General features: G+C 45.5%; 1 pseudogene; it reads right to left on the reverse strand.

Annotated features, from left to right (window-relative positions):
• Positions 1–807: 807 nt before the first annotated feature.
• Positions 808–2,536, reverse strand: LOC101034289 (ADP-ribosylation factor GTPase-activating protein 2 pseudogene; annotated as a pseudogene).
• Between the last annotated feature and the right edge of the window lie 3,895 nt (positions 2,537–6,431).

Consider the following 6,431-nt stretch of genomic DNA (forward strand, 5'->3'; position numbering starts at 1 on the left):
AGGGTGAGGCCCGCAAGCTCTCACTGGCGGGTGCTGTCCAGGCCCCCAAGCCCAGAATGATGCAGAGGAAGGAGCTGAGCCCTCGGAGCCTGCCTCTGCCCCTCACACCGTCTGCTTCCCTGGCCAGCATCAGCTCACAGCATCCAGAATTGACACACAGCAGACCAGACCCTCCATGGCCACCAACCAGGGGAAGAAGGGATACAGAATGTCACAGAGGGTCCTATGGCCCACAGTAGATGGTACAGAAGGACCCTGAGACTCCTGGAAGTCATCTTCCAAGTGCTTACTGTAGAAAGTGGTGGTGAGACGAGAGACCACTCAGGGCTTCAGTCTGATCCTGAATGAAACTTTTAGGTACCAGGTAAAGTTCCCAGCCCTCAGTAAAGCCCAGACAAAGGTCCTTCCCCTTCCTCACCCTCTCCTGGCACTCAGAAGAGGCCACTGAGGGCAGCAGCAACAAGTCCGTAGCCTCTTTCCCCAGAGGACGGGTCTACAGTGAACTCCTTCCAGGCCTCCCCCAGTTCCGAAGGATGGAGGCCCAAGCCATTGAGCTAGAAGAACCCTAGAGCCAGCACAAAGGCCTTCTACCTTCCACTTTCCCTGCTTGTGGAAAGGCTGGACCCAGAATAAGCCATCCTGGGGGAACCCCTCTCCCAGTGCGGCAGGACAAGTGAGCAGCAGCTGTGGGTGCAGGACAGAAGGACAAGAGGTGAACACACGGTTTGTGTGTCGGGGGAATAAGGGGCTCAGTCCACAGGCAGAGGACAAGGGCTGGTACTGACCATCCCCTCACGGAAGGCTACCCTCCACACACACCACACATCCAAAGTAACAAATCCTCCCCAGCTTTCACAAGACAAGCATGTGTGGCCTGGGATCTGTGGAGTTCTTGCTGCCGTCACCACTGTACGCCTGAGTCACAGAGCTCGGATCAGCAGGAACCGTAGCGATCCTGCAAGAAATTCATCACACCATTGGCCAGCGCAGCCATCTTCCCGGCCACAGACTTGACACCCTGCTTAAACCGGGCAATGTCCGCTGTAGGCAGCACGTTCCCTAGAGATACACTTCCTGCTCCGTGAGCTCCGTCCGTGTCCCCAATGAGGTCTGAAGAGCTGATGGTACTGCTGCCTGAGAGCTGCTGCAGCCGAGACCTAGCCTCATACTCCGCATCCACCTCCCGCCCAAAGAGCATGTCAGATGAGATGGCTTTGGCTCCTGCGAATTTCTCACATGCCTCACTAGACTCGCGGCCTGTGCTCTGGCTCTCCACCTCCCTCTGGTTTGTGGTCCTTTCTGAAATAGGCCAGATGCTTGAGATGGTCACTTCTGGCTCCTTCTCTACCCTGTCCATACCCCAGGCAGCATCTGTATCCCAGCGGGAACCAAAGCTTTCTCCTAAGGAAAGGGGGTTGTCCTTGTACTTGGGGGGTCCAGAGGTGAAAGTACCAACATCGTCAAACAAGTCCAGCTGCGAGCCAGAAGATTCTGCACTCACTGGGGTTTCCTGCTCGATCACCTGCATCTCAGACAGCCTGGAGTGGGAGACAGAGCTTCGGGATACCAAGCCCATGCCCAGCCTGTCTGCCTCCTCTCGCTTCTTCCCGTCCAGATTCAGTAGCTTCTTTTCCTCTCTCATGCGATCAGTCTGGAGCTCCTGACAGGCCAGACGCATGGAGGTGACCGTGGACTCCTCCGCCTGCTTCTTGGCATCGGCTGCCTGCTGCTCTCGGAGCTCCTCCGCCACCTGGGCCTGCCGTTCAATCTCGATGAAGCTCTGGCTGCTCACCTTCTGGGCCCCTAGGCCTTTCTTGGCACCCAGCCCTTTCTTAGCTGCTGCTGGCTTCTTGCCAATGATGGAGCTTTTCAGTTCTCCAGCAGGAAGGGCCCCTTTAGATGACAGATACATGAACTCCAGTAATGCTTTGGGTGAGGTGCTAAGCAGCTCTGTGTTTGGGCCATGCTCTGGCTGTGCTAGGCCACTGCTTTCTGCAGACGACATGGGCTGCTGGGTCCCTGAAGGCTCAGTGGTTGGTGCATCCGAGGAAGGGGGTTGAGTGTGTTCTGTGAAGAAATCAGAGTCCTTCTTCTCCGGGGAGTGACTAGGAACAGCACTACTCATGTTGTCTATCCAAAGGTCAGTGCCGTGCCTAGCCAGGGTCGCACTCCCCAGCTGCTGGATCTTCTCCCGGGACATCTGGGCAGCGCGGCTATTGTATTTGATGTTGGCATCATTGGCCGTGCATCCATGTTGGCAGAAAAAAGTCGCTGCATTGGCATTCCCGCCGACCTGCATACACCTCAGCTGGAACCAGTTCCAGCTGGAATCCAACTCTGTGGACCTGATGAAGCTCAGATGGACGCCCAGGGAGCGGTGCACCCCGGAGCAGTCAATGCACAAGAAAACGCCGTAAGTGATGCTGGCCCAACTCGGATTCTTGGCGCTGCAATCGAAACAGGCCTTGTTGGTTGGAACTGCGCCAAGCCTCTTAAAAAGGGTCTGGATTTCTATCTAGCTCGGTTCCACCGCCATTTTTCTCTCCTTCCCAGTCACAACCGCGACCGATGGGTCCAGTGCTTTTACTTTCTTTCAGGATCATAGAAAAGCTATACTTGTTTTCTTGATTGCATTTTTTTTCAATGAGAAATATGCTTTCATTCTTATCTCATTCTTTGCTGCTTTGTATTTCATGTGCTCCTACATCTGGATGCATTTAAAGCTGCCCATCAGTAGTTTTAAACAATCTTGACTTTAATGTGTCTTAGTTGTAATTTTTTCATGTTGGAGTTTATTGAGATTTTTGGAATTGTGAATTTCTAGTTACCATGAAATTTGTAAATATTCAGCCATTGTTTACTCAAATATTCATTTTTGTTTGTGTTGATTTTTCTTTTTTGAGACTGAGTCTTGCTCTATTGCCCAGGCTGGACTGCAATAGCACAATCTCGGATCACTGCAATCTCTGCCTCCTGGGTTCAAGCAATTCTCATGCCTTACCCTCCCAAGTAGCTAGGTTTTACAGGCACCCACCACCACGCCCAGCTAATTTTTGTATTCTTATTAGAGACTGTGTTTCACCATATTGGCCAGGCTGATCTCAAACTCCACCTGCCTTGGCCTCCCAAAGTGCTGGGATTACTGGTGTGAGCCACTGCACCCGGCCCTCGTTTTTTTATTCTCCTCTTTTAAGATTTTTTGGGAACTCCAATCATACATATATTTAGCTGCTTGCAGTTTATCTAGCTTAATGATTCCCCGCTTATCATTTTCAGTCTTTTTTTTTAAATCTGTGTGTGGCATTTAGGATAGTTTTAATTGCTATGCTTTTTATTCATGAATCTTTTCTTTTGTAATGTTTAATCTGCTGTTAATCTAATCCAGTTAATTTTTATATCAGATATTGTATTTTCATCTTTAGAAGTTTTATTTTAGTGTTTTTATCTTTCTTCTATATACTTCCTTAATGTATATAGGCTTTCATCTCCCTTCTTAAGCAAATGGAATACAGTTACAATAGCATTTTTAAACTATTCAAACTTGAAATGATTATTGACATAGATGGGGTGATATCTACTACGTTTGTCATTGTTTTCTGCTCATTGAATTTGTTGTTTGTTATTTACTATTTTTGTCTTCTTTTTAAGAAGAATGCTACATAGAAAAAATTTTGAAAGAAGTAAGAGAAAAATGACTCATCACACACAAGACAACTCCATTAAGAGTAACACCTAAGCCGGGCGCGGTGGCTCAAGCCTGTAATCCCAGCACTTTGGGAGGCCGAGGCGGGTGGATCACGAGGTCGAGAGATCGAGACCATCCTGGTCAACATGGTGAAACCCCGTCTCTACTAAAAATACAAAAAATTAGCTGGGCATGGTGGCGCGTGCCTGTAATCCCAGCTACTCAGGAGGCTGAGGCAGGAGAATTGCCTGAACCCAGGAAGCGGAGGTTGCAGTGAGCCGAGATCGCGCCATTGCACTCCAGCCTGGGTAACAAGAGCGAAACTCCGTCTCAAAAAAAAAAAAAAAAAAAAAAAAGAGTAACACCTAAATTTTCACTGGAGGGTCTAGTGACTAGCTACTAAGTATTGCTTACTCTGGGTGTAGTTAAATGAGTATTTATTGTTCTGGATGAAGTTAACTGGATATTGACAGAACTTGATACATTGCCTGGGGTTAGCTTCAAGTAACAAATAACTGAATGCCTCTAATATTATCAAAGGACCAGCACAAAATATTCTGCATCAGTTTACCCTGCTTGTTACATTTCTTCAAATGAAGTTACTCACTTGACTGCCCATGCGATGCAATGCTGTGGATAGAAATATTATATTCCATATTGACCTCAAAGTAATGGTTTGATAAACAATTGAAATGAATAATGAAAATATTTGCTTAAAAATATGAGAGGGGACAAAGAATTGGAGAGCTAAGAGGTGATCTATGAATCTCCAGTATGGTGTGTTTCAACTCACCGTGAGAGGACTAAGGATGGGTCTTGGTTAGATAAATGGGTATGTTTTTGTGGTGGCATTGGAGAAGGTAGAAAATGAAAGGGAATTTATATACAACTCTTCTCTACAACAGTTTTGTTGTTTCCAGTGTTGGATCTGGAAGTCCCTATAATGGGGCTAAAATTAATGTCCAAGTGTCTAGTAATATTACAAAACCAGAAAGTATGTCTCTTACTTTGACTAATGACAAGAATTCCAAAGAGATTAATGGGGTGGATGATCCTCTCTCTGCATCTCAGCAAGTTGGGACTGCCTATGCTAATGTTGTGCTGCCTACTGGATGGAATAGCCATTATTTCTCTGTACTCATCCAATTCAGCCCCATATGTGTGTGAATGGACCAACAAGGAAGTCCTGACATGTCTCGTCTTGCTACTGCCACCATGGCCGAATGAGTTACTGACTTCAGGAGGAAAGATTTGTTTTAAACTTAATGATAAATGAGAGAAAAGTTAATTTGGCTGAGGGAAAAGAACCAGTAAGTGTGTGTTACAACAGGGAAAAATCAAAGATAATTTTGATGTCCTAAGAGAGGTTTACAAGTGAATAATATGCTCTCTTAGCTTTGACTCAGATGCCCCCTGGGGGAAAAGACTGCCAAAACTTCCTCCACTTTAAAAAAATGAAGAATCTGTAAAATGACCAATCTAATAAATATACTTCCACTATTGATCTATGTCCTTCAGTAACCAGATTGGAGCTCAGACAATGACTATGTGAAATAATACTAATGTGGCTGTCTCATATGGTTCTTGTTTCACAGAGAATTCAATTGGTATAAATTTATACTAATAGAAGTATAACTCTCAATTGATGCATATCATACAATACAGATAGCTGAATATCAGGGAGAAAAAACAATGTATAAAATATGTGGCAGTTCGTGTTGGCATTATAGGATAAATTCACAACCCCTCAGCAGTGATTACAATTCTTTCAAATCTGTATGTGCATTCTGATTGCCTATTGATTATATGCTGTTGAAAGCCAAATGATTCTGTCAAACTAAGAGTGATTTGTTGTAACAGGCTGTGACCAAAAATTACGGCGGTGGAGTGGACTGCTGTAAAAGTTAAGTCCAGCAGACCTGGAATTAGTGTGAGCTAAAATGTCTGTATATCACTGATCATTGGTCAAGGAATAAAACATACTGATTACTACTGCTGCTTTGCAACCATGAGTCCAAGATGTTTTGGAGCAGGTTTTAAAAGTGTGTCAGCAGTGTTCACCATTAGCAGTGAGACTGATGATTTATGCCTGGTCTCATTGGAACCTTCAGAGTCCTCTGCTGTTAAGGCTTGTTGCCTAGGAAAAATACGCTTACATGTCCAGCAGGGTGTAAGAAACACCAGCAGAGAACTTGGGAGTTTCTGATGTGTTTTCTGCACATGTTGATTCCTTATCTGATAGTGAAATTGTGTACATAAAACACACAAGGAAAAATGGAGTTCATGCCTTTCTTACCCAGCCCCCTTCCTGGAGGCAGCCTTTAGCTGTGATGTAAATACTGACTTTAATGGTATTGCTATGTTGTAACCTTGCCCTTAATAAATAATAGATAAATTTAAGTACTGTCATTTGGGGCCCTGTGAGCCTTCTTTAGCAATTGACTCTTGTTTAATTGTCCCTGTTAATGTACCACATTTTTTGGTAAGGCGGCAGTTCTGTAGTCTTAGGCCTGTTGGCCATTTCTCAAGGTGTCACCTGTTTTGCTGCCTAGAGAGTTACCTGTCCGTAACTGACAGAGAAGAACGTAGCTTATGAGGCCTTCACTCTAGGTTATCCTTCTCTGAGCCCCAACATGATCATGAAATAAAAAAGCACAATAGGGAAAAACTAGTGAAATCTGAAAAAACAAAATGTGTCTGCTTAATAATGTTATCAATGTAGGGCCGGGCGCGGTGGCTCACGCCT

This window comes from Saimiri boliviensis, chromosome 2, assembly GCF_048565385.1.
Source record: "Saimiri boliviensis isolate mSaiBol1 chromosome 2, mSaiBol1.pri, whole genome shotgun sequence".
NCBI classification, from domain to species: Eukaryota; Metazoa; Chordata; class Mammalia; order Primates; family Cebidae; genus Saimiri; species Saimiri boliviensis.